An 18844-nucleotide genomic window follows, 5' to 3' on the forward strand; every position below is an offset into this window, starting at 1 on the left:
ATATAACAAGAGGAAGAAACTGATGTCTAAAATCAAGAGGTAACTGACTCAGCAGAGGAAGAATTCCCTTCACAGCTTAAACAAGCAAATCAGAAATGTTGTAAAGTCCTCTAAAGTGAACTGTGAAGCGAAAATAGCATTCCTAGCCAATGATAATCACAAGGCAGTCTTTAACTATGTTCAGAATTTAAAAGGAAAAGTCCAGCTATGTGCCAAGCTTGTAGTGGATGGCACCACTCATACTATACTGGAGAAAATTGCCATCCTGCTAGCTGACATACCACAAAGCATAGCTGACACCAATCCTCTGCCTATTATCTGTAGAAATCAGGTCATATCTGCATCCTACAAGGCCAAAATCAATGGGACCAGATAACATCCTGGACTGGTTACCAAGCAATCTAAAACAAGACTTAATGGAGTCAATTGGCATTCTCTTTAACCATAGCCTGAGAAATGTCTTTGTTCCAGCACAGAGGAGAACAGCAACAGTAATCCCCTTGCACAACGGAGCAGGCATCAACCGACCCTGAGAGCTATAGACGCATAAGTCTAACCCCCTTCATTTGAAAAGACCTTGGAAAGAATCATCATAGACCTTATTAACAAGGACATAGGTGTGTTTCCTGGCTTTTCACTGTTTTTTTTGTTTATTTATTTATATTTGTATTTTTACCTTATGGTAGGGGCTTCAAATTTCTACTTCTGCTGCCACTGAGGTAGTTGTTTACCTGGTAGTAGGTGAAAGATTTGTTTTTCTGTGTTTTGTTTTACTCTGCATTAGAGTTCTTTGCTTCTCAGTTTCTGCTTGCACTGAGGTAATTGTTTATCTGATAGTAGGTACTTGCAGTCTTATTTGGCTTTTTGTGTTCTGTAATATTTTGTTTTACTTTCTGGTAAACAACTTCATTTTTCCTGCATCAGCTCACACTGAGGTAGTTGTTTAACTGGTGGTAAGTGCTAGCAGTGTTTCCTAGCTTTCTGTCTTTTTTTTTTTTAATTTATGCTAGAGTTTTCTAACTTCCTGCTTCTGCTCTCACTGAGGTAATTGATTATCTGGTGTAGGTGCTAGTAGGGTTTGGTTCTCTGTCTGTAGTAGAGCTCTACTTTTTAACTTCTAATGCACTCAGGTAAATGTGCACCTGGTAGTTGATGTTAGCAGTGATATTTGGCTTTCTGTCTTTTTGTTTTACTTTCTGATGGAGTTCTTTACTTTCTGTTTTGCTTGTATTGAGGTAACTGTTCATCTCACTTGAGTTATTTATTTAATTTATTTTATTTATTTTATTTTATTTTACATCTGTTGACCGGGCTAGTCTAACTCAATACATGTCCATTTTCAGTAGAAGCCCGGGGAGATAAGCTCTACTTTAAACTAAATAAATCAAGACAGAACAAAAGTCCAAAAAATATCTAAATACATATACATGAAGATTTTCTTCAAGAACTTGAATTATACAGAACTAAATTATACAGACTGTGACTACTGAGTTTAACAAGGCAAAATAAAGTACTATTACCATGGGAAAGTGATTGATATTCACCATAAGTATATTGGGTAGGAATGTACCTTTACAATGATGTATATAGGTTATAAAAACATATAACACTGAGAAATAAGAAAATTATTAAATATATCTACATAAAGAAGTAATTACAGTCATAGTGAAATAAATAGTTGGTCTATATACAAGGTGGAAGACGTACTCACTGCAGAAAGAATGTTGCAAAGAGCATACTCAGTGATAGTTCCTTGAGAATAAGATACTAAAAAGGGAGTGAGGGATGAATTTACTAATTCTGCAAAGTGGGTTATTGGAGGAGAGTTATAGAATAATGTTATACTGGGAGGGGTGTTAGTTATGTTTGGAATAAATTGCTGTGGAGTTTGCGTTTACTCGAATCCTTGTCAAGACTTCAGAGTATTTATTTTCTTTTCTATTCAGGTCTTCTCCCCTGTCTTTCTCAAGACTTGGGGAACATGTACATTTAAATCTTGATGATCTGTGGTGACTGATAGGTGTTTTACCTATCAGGGAGGAAGAACCACTCAAAGAGTAGTTTACATGAGCTATAATTGAAAAACAGTACTGTGGGGTCTGCATTTGCTTGAGTCCTAATGAGGACTTCAGGCTATTTATTTTATTTTATATTAATTTGTGTGTTTTCCCATCTTATTTTCAAGACAAGGGGAACAAATACTTTTTTCTGTCTGGTGATCAGTTGTGACTAATAGGTGTTTTACCTATAAAGAAGGAAGGAGCTGCATTAAAGCAGCACTACTTAATGAGCAGTTCATTTGAGTTATATTTGGAAAACAGTGCTGCGGATTTTGCATTTACTTGAGTCCTTGAAAGGACCGCAGGGCATTCCATCTTATTTTCTATCCGTCGTTGTGCCTACCCCTGTCTTTTTCAAGACGTGGAGAGCACATACTTTTTTATCTGTCTGTGGTGATCTGTGCTAACTGACAAGTGTTTCACCTATCAGGAAGGAAGCATGTAAGCAATGTAGCTCAATAAGCAGGTTTTTTTGAGTTATTTGAATTATATTTGGAAAACAATGCCATGGGTTCTGCATGTCTACATTTACCTGTGTCTGTGTAAGGACTTCAGGGTAATTTTTTTTCTTTTCACTTGTGTGTTCTCCACATTTTTCTCACGATGCGGGAAATGCACTTTTTTCTGCTTGGACATCTGTGATGTTTAACGGGTTTTCAGGAAGGAAGCAGCTTCACTTAAGCCATACCACTCTATGATTGGTTCATTGGAGTTACATTTGGAAAACAATGATGTGGAGTTTGCATTTACTTAAGTCCTAGTAAAGGTTTCAGGATATTCTTTTATTTATTTGTGCATTCTCCTCAGTCTTTCTCAAGACATGGTGAATGTAGTGATTAACACCAGTTTTACATAGCAAGAAGGTAGCAGATGCATTTACTGAGTGTTGTGTGTATGAAGTTTGATTTAATAGGGAGTACATCTCTACACCTCTTTCTTATCTTTCATATAATGTTATGTCCTTTTCAGTTCTTAAAATGGATTCTTTAAGTACTTATGTATTTGGAGGGTCTATATTAGAACACAGAACTTTCACAATTTTGAGTGTTCTAATATCGAACCCTATTAATCGAAAATTTAAAACATCAAACATACAGAACAGCTATTTTTTTCCTAGGGAAAAAATTTGCTGTTCCAAAACACATACACACAACACAAGCACACCAAACAAACAGCAATCTACAAACATACACCTACACTCTTACACCTAATCCTACACTAAACTATACATACACCACTAACTATCCACTTACCTTAACCCAAACCCTAACCCTAAGGTCCAACACTATCGCACAGTCACCTCACCCGCACCCTAATCCTAACTCACCTACCCCGCCCTAACTCTCATGTCCACACAATCGCACACTTACCTGACCCGCGCCCTACCCTAACTCACCTACCCTGCCCTAACCCTCATGTCCACACAATCGCTCACTTACCTGACCAGCAACTTAACCCTAACTCACCTAACCCACCCTAACTTTAACGTCCACACAATCGCACACTTACCTGAACCCGACCCGTAACTTTCCACCGCAGCGCTAAAAATACCGAAGCAACAGAAATGGACAACTGAATTATTTCCCTAGGAAATAATTTGGTTTTCTGTTTCTTCGATATTTTCAGCATTTGCTGAAAATGGGTCGATATTAAAACACTCAAAATTTTGAAAGTTTGGTGTTCTAATATAGACCCGCATTTGGAGACTCAGTTAAAAAACAATATTTGCTTTAATATGACATTTTTGGTATATAATCTAAAACATTCATAAATGTCACTGTTTCAACTTTGCCAAATTGAAGGACCTTTATAATATTATGTGTGTATATGAAAGCTTTTACTTCAGCACATCAATTTATACTACACTGGTTAGAGGGTGTAAAAAATATCAAAACTTCAGCCTTAGATAATAAATCTTTTATAACTGTGACCAATACTGATAGTAAGAGCCATTTTTAGCTTAAATGGAAAAAGTGAAGGTAAAGTACACAAAAAAAAGGATAACATATAATCCAGACACTACAAAGGTTAGGAAAACTGAAAAAGGGACAGTTGAAAATAAGAAAACTAATAAAAAATGTGTGTACCAGGAATCGTAGAGTAAAGAATCACTCAATAAAAGTTCAGTCAGCAAAGAAGTAATAAATACTACAGACAGTGATAACAACTTATGAGTTTGTGATGAAACCACTGTTAGTGAACTGGTAAGGGTTAATTAATTAATGATGGTGGGACGTCAAGTGAAGCTTGCATTGTAAAAACTGCAACAATTAGTAATGGGAAAATCATCAGGAAGATGGTGTTGCCAAATGTTAAAACTAATGAATGTGGTTACTCAGTGGAGATTTTTGTTGCAAATCCACCTAATATTTCAATTAAACAGCCGGACAGTGGGTCGTTCTGAAGTTACAATAATAAATAAAGGTGTTACAATAAAAGATAGAGAGCTTACATCTATTGATAAGGAAAATTTAATTAACTTTGTTGATCAAGAAACTGAAGAATGTATCAACAAAATATTATGACTAGAAAAAGTAGAATAACAAGTAAAGAATTGTTGTTAGGTTTTCAAATCCCACAAAAAAAGTGCTGTTGACACAAATGTTATCAATGAAAATACCATTCTGAGAGACTCACAGCAAGATATTTTAATCCTGCATGATTCCATGTTATAACCCACTGTAAGGAAACTAAGTAGACTAGATAAAGAAGCAATAACAGTTTCTTCCTTACCTGTCTTAAAACTTACTGACAAAAGTGCTGTCATATATAAGTTCTTCTCAAAGTATGACATGTTTATTATACATGCTGGAGTAAATAATTTGAGGCACACTCAGTTAAACCACATGAAGCATTCTATACTAAATATGTTGAATATTTGGAAAGTATATACTTAGCAAAATGATTCCAGCATTGTCCTGGTCAGATTATTTGTTTATGAAAGCATATTCATTGTAATAATTGTCTAAGGCTATTAGCTTTGGCATATAAAATTGATCTTATTAAGTACTAGGAAGACTGTGTATTGGACATTAAGCAATTTCCTAATATGTTACATCTGAATTCAAAGGGAGCCTTTTCGTTGCTGAGAAGGTATCTTATTACAAAAATATATATTTTTTGCAGTTAAGCTCAGAATTGGGGAGAGGTATAATGACACAAGATCTATAGAGTTATAAAATGTCACTACTGGAATGCACGAAACTTTGTGTAATATCAGAAAGGAACTATAAATTAATAGCAATTGCTGGATGATGGAATTCTAAAGATTACAACAATTATACAAAGTATGAATAACTGTGACATAATTTAATGGGTGGAGGGGTTACTCTTTGGATTCATGATTTTTTCCTTCAGTACTTAAAGCAAGTGGGAGAGAGTTTGAAACAGTTATAGTGCAGATATAATATACGTTCATAGTAGATCAGCACATGCAGGGTTGTTATATTGAGTACTCTCTATGTATAATTTAATACACATTTGATTTGGACCAGTTGGGAAAGAATTTGCACTATAAGAATATTATAATCTTTGGTGATTTAAATGACCCAGGAATTTTTTATGGAATGATCATCGGCAGAATCTGCATTTGAAAGAGAATGTATTCAAGTGACTGCATTTGTCAATATGACACACCTGGTTAGAGAAGCAACTAGAGGTTCATACATAGTGGATTTAATTTGAACTACAATACTGAAAGCATAAGCAATTTGAAAATTGGGTCTCTGCTTGTATGCTCCAACCACTACTCTTTGACTTTTGATCTTAATTAACAATCATAAAGAAACAACAATGATTTAAATAGGTGATCTTGATAACTGCTTGCTAATAGAAAGGATAACTGATATTATGCAGTCATCTTATATTGCCTACAACCTCTTAGACTATTAAGAATTTTGAAGAATTTCTGTCCCGTAGAACATTAGCTACTGAGCATGAAATTAGGGTAGGATTCCAATATCCTATGTGGTAGAACAGAGAATTGACAAAATTACTCAAGAAGAAGACAATAAAGTATAATCCTTATAAGAAATATCACACCAGTATAAATAGGAAAATTCATAACAGCATATGTACTACACATAAGAAAAAATAAGACAAGCTAAAATTAATTTTGAAACTTGTTTTCTAAATGATCCCACATGTAAAAGATCTTTATATAAATATCTTAATTGATTTAGTAAGGCTACACTATCTACCTGTACAAGAATTAAACATATATAAGCATTAGATCAACAGATCATAGCTGATACATTTAACACATTATTGTTAACCCGCGGTAATGGTGCTGTGGTAGCATTGTTGCCTCACAGCAAGACGTTGTCCCGTTCAAGTCTCAGCTAGAGCGTCTTCTGTGTGGAGGCATGCGTGAATGAGAATGTCTTCATTGAAGGTTGTGTGTCAGGGCTGGTAACTCGGCATGTAAAAATCCACTACCAAACATTAGCAGACCGGAGTTCCGCTGTGGTGACCCCTAACCGGGATAAGCTGAAAGACACAACAACAACAACATTGTTAATACTTGTATTGCACTCCTGATAACTCTAAAATTCCTATTGCATTGTATGGTCACTGTTCCAATTTTACTATAAACATGGTCAAAAATGCATTAAATAAAATTAATAAGACATCAATGGGCCCAGACATGATTCCATGGTCTCTGCTAGTTGATATTAAAACCATTATTACCTCGATATTGCATAGCAGATTTAATAAGCTTCTAGAAAATAGCACAGTTCCTAAATCATGGAAACTTTCACATATTACTCTAATATATGAAGAGAGAGAGAGAGACAGAGAGAGAAGAAGTTAAAAGATATTGGTCTATCAGCTTGATGTCTGTATTTACCAAATGTTTGCATGATATGTTATTGATGTAATACACAAAACCAGCACTAGTAGTATGATAACTTATATTATAAAACATAACTTGTAAAAGAGAAGTCTACTTTAGGTAACTTAAGATGTTTCTATGAACAAATTAAGGCAGTGTTAGATATAGCACTTGTTCTTGGCGCAATATACTTAGACTTAGCCAGAACTGTCCACGATTTACCATTCTCATCAATTGATGGAAGTCCTAATTTTACTAAATAATAACTCTTACATCATTAGACAAATAATGGAATGGTTTCAGGATTTGAAGTATTATGTTAAATACTGGAATACATTATTTGTTTATCTGTCCATAAAACCAAGAGTTCCACAAGGATCAGTGTTTTGACCTAATGCTGTCTTTTTACCATGCAAAGAAATATAAATCTGTGGATCCATAAGTATGTGGATGAATGTGAATTGGGATTTATTATATCAACAATAAAGATTTTGAAGAACTAAACACCTACATAAAATCATAGAGTAAATGGGCTTCTGCATCAGGATTAAAATTTAGTTTAGACATGTAGTATCATATATTTTAGTAAAAAAACACACACACAAAGGAATTCAGTTTACTTAGATGAAGTAGAACTTACGGAAGTTCACTAATATAAAGATTTGGGTATCATGATTACTTCTGTTTTTTTTTTTCATTTATAACTTGTGTCATCAGATCAGCACAAAGGCTATTTACTGAAAAATGTAACCATCAGAGATATGAATTGCTTGACTAATGTTTACAAGATATATATATATATATATATATATATATATATATATATATATATATATAAACCTATCATATAGCATAACAGTATGTTTGGTATTTACATTACAAGTCAGTTGAAAACTCTCAGAAGTGTACAACATAAATTCCCTAGAAGAGTCACTGTGGTAAAAGATCTTGTATACAGAGACAGATGTAAATAGCTAAATCAACCCCTTTTGCCATTTTTACATGGGGTTGGGGTGTTGTGTCAACTGTCATCATCTTTTCTCTGTTCAGTGTCCCCCTCCTGCCTTCTTCGATACTCAAGACTGACTGTTGTAGTTCTTTTTTAGCAAACTCCATCCACCTGTTTCCTCTACACTCTCTTTTCCTCATGCCTTCTTCTTGTCTGCCCCAAATTTTCTTCACCAGATTTTCTTCTTCTTTTCTGCACATGTGCCCAAACCACTGTAATCTGTTTTCTTTAACCTTTTCAGAATTAGAGCTACTATGGCTTCTGTTGTTATGCCCTCATTTCTTCAACTGTCCCACAGTGTGCACCCTACCACTTATCTCAGGAACTTCATCTCCATCACCTCTACTTCTTCAACTGCTCTGCCTTTACTGCCCAGGTTTCTGTACCATGCAGTAATACTGGCCACTCCACTGATTTGTACAGCTTACTTTTTAGCTTCTTTGACATTCTTCTGTCATATACTACACCTGACACTCTGTGCCAGATGACTGCAACCCTTTTGATTCTGACATTCACCTCCTCATTCAGACTTCCCTTCTTCTCAACCATCCTTTCCAGATTCTTGAATCTATTAACCTGTTCCACTAGTTTTACTCAGATTCTTCTTACTCCCTCATTTTCTACCATCACAACTGTCTTACTTGTACTCAGTTTCATCACATGGTTCTTCAGTTTTGCATTTCAGATACCCTTCATATGGAATGCCAGCAACAAACTGCTCATCTGTCCACAGGACATTAAAGGCAAATGAAAGGAGTACTTCCAGAAGCTTCTGAATGAAAAAAGCCCCACAGAAGCTGTACTACATCAGACACAACATACAATGACACCACTAACTATCCACTTACCTTAACCCAAACCCTAACCCTAAGGTCCAACACTATCGCACAGTCACCTCACCCGCACCCTAATCCTAACTCACCTACCCCGCCCTAACTCTCATGTCCACACAATCGCACACTTACCTGACCCGCGCCCTACCCTAACTCACCTACCCTGCCCTAACCCTCATGTCCACACAATCGCTCACTTACCTGACCAGCAACTTAACCCTAACTCACCTAACCCACCCTAACTTTAACGTCCACACAATCGCACACTTACCTGAACCCGACCGTAACTTTCCACGAAGCGCTAAAAATACCGAAGCAACAGAAATGGACAACTGAATTATTTCCCTAGGAAATAATTTGGTTTTCTGTTTCTTCGATATTTTCAGCATTTGCTGAAAATGGGTCGATATTAAAACACTCAAAATTTTGAAAGTTTGGTGTTCTAATATAGACCCGCATTTGGAGACTCAGTTAAAAAACAATATTTGCTTTAATATGACATTTTTGGTATATAATCTAAAACATTCATAAATGTCACTGTTTCAACTTTGCCAAATTGAAGGACCTTTATAATATTATGTGTGTATATGAAGGCTTTTACTTCAGCACATCAATTTATACTACACTGGTTAGAGGGTGTAAAAAATATCAAAACTTCAGCCTTAGATAATAAATCTTTTATAACTGTGACCAATACTGATAGTAAGAGCCATTTTTAGCTTAAATGGAAAAAGTGAAGGTAAAGTACACAAAAAAAAGGATAACATATAATCCAGACACTACAAAGGTTAGGAAAACTGAAAAAGGGACAGTTGAAAATAAGAAAACTAATAAAAAATGTGTGTACCAGGAATCGTAGAGTAAAGAATCACTCAATAAAAGTTCAGTCAGCAAAGAAGTAATAAATACTACAGACAGTGATAACAACTTATGAGTTTGTGATGAAACCACTGTTAGTGAACTGGTAAGGGTTAATTAATTAATGATGGTGGGACGTCAAGTGAAGCTTGCATTGTAAAAACTGCAACAATTAGTAATGAGAAAATCATCAGGAAGATGGTGTTGCCAAATGTTAAAACTAATGAATGTGGTTACTCAGTGGAGATTTTTGTTGCAAATCCACCTAATATTTCAATTAAACAGCCGGACAGTGGGTCGTTCTGAAGTTACAATAATAAATAAAGGTGTTACAATAAAAGATAGAGAGCTTACATCTATTGATAAGGAAAATTTAATTAACTTTGTTGATCAAGAAACTGAAGAATGTATCAACAAAAATATTATGACTAGAAAAAGTAGAATAACAAGTAAAGAATTGTTGTTAGGTTTTCAAATCCCACAAAAAAAGTGCTGTTGACACAAATGTTATCAATGAAAATACCATTCTGAGAGACTCACAGCAAGATATTTTAATCCTGCATGATTCCATGTTATAACCCACTGTAAGGAAACTAAGTAGACTAGATAAAGAAGCAATAACAGTTTCTTCCTTACCTGGCTTAAAACTTACTGACAAAAGTGCTGTCATATATAAGTTCTTCTCAAAGTATGACATGTTTATTATACATGCTGGAGTAAATAATTTGAGGCACACTCAGTTAAACCACATGAAGCATTCTATACTAAATATGTTGAATATTTGGAAAGTATATACTTAGCAAAATGATTCCAGCATTGTCCTGGTCAGATTATTTGTTTATGAAAGCATATTCATTGTAATAATTGTCTAAGGCTATTAGCTTTGGCATATAAAATTGATCTTATTAAGTACTAGGAAGACTGTGTATTGGACATTAAGCAATTTCCTAATATGTTACATCTGAATTCAAAGGGAGCCTTTTCGTTGCTGAGAAGGTATCTTATTACAAAAATATATATTTTTTGCAGTTAAGCTCAGAATTGGGGAGAGGTATAATGACACAAGATCTATAGAGTTATAAAATGTCACTACTGGAATGCACGAAACTTTGTGTAATATCAGAAAGGAACTATAAATTAATAGCAATTGCTGGATGATGGAATTCTAAAGATTACAACAATTATACAAAGTATGAATAACTGTGACATAATTTAATGGGTGGAGGGGTTACTCTTGGATTCATGATTTTTCCTTCAGTACTTAAAGCAAGTGGGAGAGAGTTTGAAACAGTTATAGTGCAGATATAATATACGTTCATAGTAGATCAGCACATGCAGGGTTGTTATATTGAGTACTCTCTATGTATAATTTAATACACATTTGATTTGGACCAGTTGGGAAAGAATTTGCACTATAAGAATATTATAATCTTTGGTGATTTAAATGACCCAGGAATTTTTTATGGAATGATCATCGGCAGAATCTGCATTTGAAAGAGAATGTATTCAAGTGACTGCATTTGTCAATATGACACACCTGGTTAGAGAAGCAACTAGAGGTTCATACATAGTGGATTTAATTTGAACTACAATACTGAAAGCATAAGCAATTTGAAAATTGGGTCTCTGCTTGTATGCTCCAACCACTACTCTTTGACTTTTGATCTTAATTAACAATCATAAAGAAACAACAATGATTTAAATAGGTGATCTTGATAATTGCTTGCTAATAGAAAGGATAACTGATATTATGCAGTCATCTTATATTGCCTACAACCTCTTAGACTATTAAGAATTTTGAAGAATTTCTGTCCCGTAGAACATTAGCTACTGAGCATGAAATTAGGGTAGGATTCCAATATCCTATGTGGTAGAACAGAGAATTGACAAAATTACTCAAGAAGAAGACAATAAAGTATAATCCTTATAAGAAATATCACACCAGTATAAATAGGAAAATTCATAACAGCATATGTACTACACATAAGAAAAAATAAGACAAGCTAAAATTAATTTTGAAACTTGTTTTCTAAATGATCCCACATGTAAAAGATCTTTATATAAATATCTTAATTGATTTAGTAAGGCTACACTATCTACCTGTACAAGAATTAAACATATATAAGCATTAGATCAACAGATCATAGCTGATACATTTAACACATTATTGTTAACCCGCGGTAATGGTGCTGTGGTAGCATTGTTGCCTCACAGCAAGACGTTGTCCCGTTCAAGTCTCAGCTAGAGCGTCTTCTGTGTGGAGGCATGCGTGAATGAGAATGTCTTCATTGAAGGTTGTGTGTCAGGGCTGGTAACTCGCACGTAAAATCCACTACCAAACATTAGCAGACCGGAGTTCGCTGTGGTGACCCCTAACCGGGATAAGCTGAAAGACACAACAACAACAACATTGTTAATACTTGTATTGCACTCCTGATAACTCTAAAATTCCTATTGCATTGTATGGTCACTGTTCCAATTTTACTATAAACATGGTCAAAAATGCATTAAATAAAATTAATAAGACATCAATGGGCCCAGACATGATTCCATGGTCTCTGCTAGTTGATATTAAAACCATTATTACCTCGATATTGCATAGCAGATTTAATAAGCTTCTAGAAAATAGCACAGTTCCTAAATCATGGAAACTTTCACATATTACTCTAATATATGAAGAGAGAGAGAGAGAGAGACAGAGAGAGAAGAAGTTAAAAGATATTGGTCTATCAGCTTGATGTCTGTATTTACCAAATGTTTGCATGATATGTTATTGATGTAATACACAAAACCAGCACTAGTAGTATGATAACTTATATTATAAAACATAACTTGTAAAAGAGAAGTCTACTTTAGGTAACTTAAGATGTTTCTATGAACAAATTAAGGCAGTGTTAGATATAGCACTTGTTCTTGGCGCAATATACTTAGACTTAGCCAGAACTGTCCACGATTTACCATTCTCATCAATTGATGAAAGTCCTAATTTTACTAAATAATAACTCTTACATCATTAGACAAATAATGGAATGGTTTCAGGATTTGAAGTATTATGTTAAATACTGGAATACATTATTTGTTTATCTGTCCATAAAACCAAGAGTTCCACAAGGATCAGTGTTTTGACCTAATGCTGTCTTTTTACCATGCAAAGAAATATAAATCTGTGGATCCATAATTATGTGGATGAATGTGAATTGGGATTTATTATATCAACAATAAAGATTTTGAAGAACTAAACACCTACATAAAATCATAGAGTAAATGGGCTTCTGCATCAGGATTAAAATTTAGTTTAGACATGTAGTATCATATATTTTAGTAAAAAAACACACACACAAAGGAATTCAGTTTACTTAGATGAAGTAGAACTTACGGAAGTTCACTAATATAAAGATTTGGGTATCATGATTACTTCTGTTTTTTTTTTTCATTTATAACTTGTGTCATCAGATCAGCACAAAGGCTATTTACTGAAAAATGTAACCATCAGAGATATGAATTGCTTGACTAATGTTTACAAGATATATATATATATATATATATATATATATATATATATATATATATATATATAAACCTATCATATAGCATAACAGTATGTTTGGTATTTACATTACAAGTCAGTTGAAAACTCTCAGAAGTGTACAACATAAATTCCCTAGAAGAGTCACTGTGGTAAAAGATCTTGTATACAGAGACAGATGTAAATAGCTAAATCAACCCCTTTTGCCATTTTTACATGGGGTTGGGGTGTTGTGTCAACTGTCATCATCTTTTCTCTGTTCAGTGTCCCTCCTGCCTTCTTCGATACTCAAGACTGACTGTTGTAGTTCTTTTTTAGCAAACTCCATCCACCTGTTTCCTCTACACTCTCTTTTCCTCATGCCTTCTTCTTGTCTGCCCCAAATTTTCTTCACCAGATTTTCTTCTTCTTTTCTGCACATGTGCCCAAACCACTGTAATCTGTTTTCTTTAACCTTTTCAGAATTAGAGCTACTATGGCTTCTGTTGTTATGCCCTCATTTCTTCAACTGTCCCACAGTGTGCACCCTACCACTTATCTCAGGAACTTCATCTCCATCACCTCTACTTCTTCAACTGCTCTGCCTTTACTGCCCAGGTTTCTGTACCATGCAGTAATACTGGCCACTCCACTGATTTGTACAGCTTACTTTTTAGCTTCTTTGACATTCTTCTGTCATATACTACACCTGACACTCTGTGCCAGATGACTGCAACCCTTTTGATTCTGACATTCACCTCCTCATTCAGACTTCCCTTCTTCTCAACCATCCTTTCCAGATTCTTGAATCTATTAACCTGTTCCACTAGTTTTACTCAGATTCTTCTTACTCCCTCATTTTCTACCATCACAACTGTCTTACTTGTACTCAGTTTCATCACATGGTTCTTCAGTTTTGCATTTCAGATACCCTTCATATGGAATGCCAGCAACAAACTGCTCATCTGTCCACAGGACATTAAAGGCAAATGAAAGGAGTACTTCCAGAAGCTTCTGAATGAAAAAAGCCCCACAGAAGCTGTACTACATCAGACACAACATACAATGACAGAAGAGGAGGAGTAAGAAGTAGAAGAAGTAAGAACATCAGTAAGGAAAATTAAGTTAAGAAAAGCAGCAAGTTAATATGAGGCCACAGCAGACCTGATAATGATGTTGGGTGAGATAAGAGAAATATCTTGTGTGTACTCATAGCAATGTGGAGAGAAAGATTTATCCTGATGATCTGAGAATAAGCAAACTAGTGATAGTGTACAAGAAGAAAGGGGGCATTCACATCTCTGGGCAGTACAGAGGTATCAAACTCCTGTCACATTACATGAAAGTTCTGGAGAGAGTGACTGATAAACAAATAAACAGAGTAGTAGAACGTAAGATGGGAGATGAACAGTTCAGACTCAGACCAGGATGCTGTACAACTAACCTGATGTCTGCAGAGGCACAGACTGTTCTGAAGAAGATAGGGATGTGGAAAGAGCCCAAATGGGCATTTCTAGTCTTGGAGAAAGCATACGAAAAGGTCCCATGAAAGTTGATTTGGGCAGTGGCAGTTCAAATTTCTAGAAACATTTGTAGAATTAGTGCACGCTATATACAAGGAGCCAATGACTCAAGTAAGACCTGTGTCCAGCCTCACAATGGGGTTCCCAGTGGGTAGGTATGCATTAGAGTTCAGTTGTGAGCTCACTACTTTTCATACTGGCAATGGACTGCCTTAACAAAGAATCTGGAGGGTACAGACCAACATAGTTACTGTATGCAGATGATGTGACATTACAGGCTGACTCTGAGCAATGCCTTCAACGAAAGATATGGGAATGGAATGCGACTTGATATAGATTCTTTTAATCATCTGCTGACTTTTTTCCAGAAGCTGGTAGAGTAACTGTGTTACCTTGCTCTTTGCTAGTGCAACTCCTTTATTATCCTCTTTGTTGACCAATCAGTATTCCTTCCTAGCCTGGCCCATCTTTTCTATACCCTATTTCTTTCTGCACTCTTTCTTTTGATGACTTCCTGGACATTTACACTCCATCACCAGCTTTCCTTTTATACCTTATTTCCATACCTTGCACAGCTGCATACCTGTTTTGTGGTCTTCACATGCACTGTTCTGAAGTGCAGCCATTTTTCTTCAATTCTAGCTACAACATTTCCTTCTTGAGGTGCTAGACTCATGCGTAATTATTTGAATTACTGTTGTGTTTTCTTTCAGTCTGGTCTGTTTTGACTTTAGAGTCTGTGCAACCAGGTTTATCTTGTGGTCCAGCTGTTACAATTGTTGATTTTATTCCAGTCCCTGATCTTGTGACTCTCTCTCTCTCTCTCTTTCTCTTTATGAAGCATTACCTCTTTTTTTATTCCTGTTGCCCTACGCTTCTGGGCCTAAGCAGACATTGTACTCTTTTCTGTCTATCCCAGTATTCAAGTCACTTCAATTATTGTTGCCCTGCTTTATCCAGTAGTTCCTACAACTGCTGTCTGAATGCACTCTTTTCCTCACTATCACAACAGCTGCCCTATCATTAGGCTGGTCTATCATTAATTCTGAGAACATCTCTCACTGCCTTCTGAAGGCTCTTCCTCACCATAGTTCCTATACCCTTTCTAGCTATTCCTCCTCCAGAGTAGTATCCCAAGTGGCTTTGCTGCACTGTCCTTCCATATCCTGGATACTTAGGATGATGATACATATCTACTGCCAATCTGCATCCTGTTAGCAAACTTATACCGAGTGTAGCAATTCTGAGTTCATGTTTGGCAGGTCGATCGGTTTTATATCCATCTTTTGCTGGACAGAGGTATCCCAGGTAACCTGAGCTGCACAACTGGATGACAGCTGGCCAGTAGCTTTCTGTCCCAGGGCTGCAGGGCTAGCATGTGTACCAGGGTCCTCAAACCTTGCATATCTGTTCTGAATTATGCCATTTTGCTGACATCAGTCCACACAGCCAATTTACCTAGAACCATATTTTGTACTGCTGAGTAGTGTGCAGTCTGTGATCTGTGTTCTCTTATCTGGAGAACACTGCACAACATAGTAGATGGCCAAAGTTGTTCACTTATATAACTTTTACCCCTGTAGGGCACAATGTAAAGTCTGTGCTGCTGCCCACAACTCCATTCTTAGGTGAGTTTGAGATGGAAGCACTCATCGTGTTTTTTAAAGGTGGGAGGAACCCACTGAGACACAGGGAGAACATGCAAACTCCAAACAGGCATTCGGCAGAGGTCAGGCTTGAACCTTGTATTTGGGAGGTAAAGACCATAACCACTATGTAAAAATGGTCTCTCCATAAATACCTAAATATTTATTCCTTAAGTTATAAGTATATGAGTGGAAAGTGTATTCTAATTTATAAAATCTTTCATGTTAATATCATGCAAATCTATTTAATACAGAGATGTAGAAAAATAGTAAATATATAAATCACAATAATATGAACGGTAAGAATTATTTATGTAAAATCAAGATAAGATATTTATTTATAGTAAATATATAAATCACAATAATATGAACGGTAAGAATTATTTATGTAAAATCAAGATAAGATATTTATTTATAGAAAACTATGTGGTTGTTTTATGGAATAATATACATATTGAAATTCATCAGTCAACTACTTTAGATAGTTATACAAAAAATATTGATGCTTGGGCAAGAGATATTAAATGTATGCCTTATATTATGGAATCAGTGTTCCTTCTCAGCCAATTGGCCTGAACACTGTTAAAAATTATTATGACCTTAAGGGTTTAAGTAGAAATGTATACATAATTAATCAAATAGTGTATTGCTCAGTATCATCTGTTCTGGCTATTCGCTTACTACTTTAATCACCACCCCCAACTCCACTCTAACTAGGGTGTGGTGGCTAAGTGAGTTTAGAACTTTGTACATGTATTTAATATTTTGGAAAAAATGACTGTCTTACACAGTTACCATTTTAATAAGTAGCTTTATAGCCTACGCAAACTAAATTGTTTGAATCTAAAAATGTCTGACTTAGAACAATTAACTACTAAGCTAACAATAATATTTTATGAAATTATGTAAGAATGTAAATATGTCCATTTCTATTTGTGCATGTATATCTATATATATATCTATATATATATCTTTATCTATATATATATCTATCTATATATATATATATATATATATATATATATATATAGAGAGAGAGAGAGAGAGAGAGTCTATTTTAGATATTCAAACATTTAAAAGTTCGAATCACTAAAGAACATACTTTTAAAAGTTTGAATATCTATAAAAACAATATTAAAAAAAAAAAGAAAAAGTAAAGGGTTTAAGCAGGGGGGCAAGCCCCCCCTGCACCCCCCACACCCCCTGCTACTTATATATACCAACTCCGAGATCGCACTTCAGTGTGCTACAGTGCAGAAATGGAGAATTTCCCATTACCTACACTGTAGTGCGATCTTTGAGTTGGTATATTTAAGTAGCGGGGGTGTGGGGGTGCAGGGGGGCTTGCCCCCCAGCTTACACCTTTTAGTTTTTCTTTTTTATTCTTTTTTTTTTTTGAAATTTTTATATATATTCAAACTTCTAAAAGTTTGATCACTAAAGTTTGTTCTTTAGTGATTCGAATTTTTAAATGTTTGGGTATCTAATATAGACCCATATATATATATATATATATATATATATATATATATATATATATATATACGTGTGTGTGTGTGTGTGTTTGTGTGTATACACATACCTGAAATGATGTGAATATAAGATCGACAGTAAAATGATCAACAGAAAAATATCTAAAAGTAAAAGGACTTAAACTGAAGAATATCTAAACACTGAAAAAAATAAAATTATACTAGTGGAGGGCTTTTGCCCTTTCGCCCAATGTTTTGCAAACCTCCACTGCCAATCATGAGCAGACAGGTGATCCGCTGTGGTGACCTCTAACCGGGAAAAAGCTAAAGGAAGAAGAAGAAGAAGAAGAAGAAGAGTTGGTATATATAATTAGCGTGTGGTGCAGTGAGGCTTACCTCCTTACAAAAAAATATTGAAAACTATGACATAATCTAACCATATGTAAAACCACTGAAAAAGCTTACAAAATCAAACCATATTTTCGCAATATTTTTTGGGGGGTGGGTAAGCTTTCCTGCACCCCAGCACCCTTGCTAATTATAAATGTCAACTTTTTCAAGTTTAGTTATTTGAAGTGATGAGGTTTGCCATTGTATGCTGGATGACTATGAATTATGCTTCATGATTTTGCAGACTCAGCTGTACCTCACTCCAACAGCATAGCTAGATTGTAGTGAGAGGGTCAAATGCCCAGGGCACAAAATGTCAGGAGGCATAACTAGCTGATCCCGATCTTTTGTTAATGCAATACCAGTTTTTAAAAGCTGGTATTGCATTTAAGATCTTATGTCTCTCTATATGAGACTTCTTCAGACTGAATAATGCACTACTAAAACTCCATTAAATACATGCAAACTGATCACATGATTAATAAAACTAATTATGTTTTAACCCTTTCATTTTTAAATAAGCAAGAAATTCTTCATCCTTGTTTAACTCAGGTGGATAGCAAGGATTTAACCATTCATATGCATTATATTACAAGAAACACTTCTTTAAAAAAAAAAGTTAACCCTCAGTACTGCAATAATGATGATTTATGTCTTTGATGACATAACATTTTGTGTATGAGAAAATGTACAGTAATATAACACAGATCAATA

This window comes from Protopterus annectens, chromosome 3.part0, assembly GCF_019279795.1.
Source record: "Protopterus annectens isolate FY-2018-M chromosome 3.part0, PAN1.0, whole genome shotgun sequence".
In the NCBI taxonomy this organism is placed as follows: Eukaryota; Metazoa; Chordata; order Ceratodontiformes; family Protopteridae; genus Protopterus; species Protopterus annectens.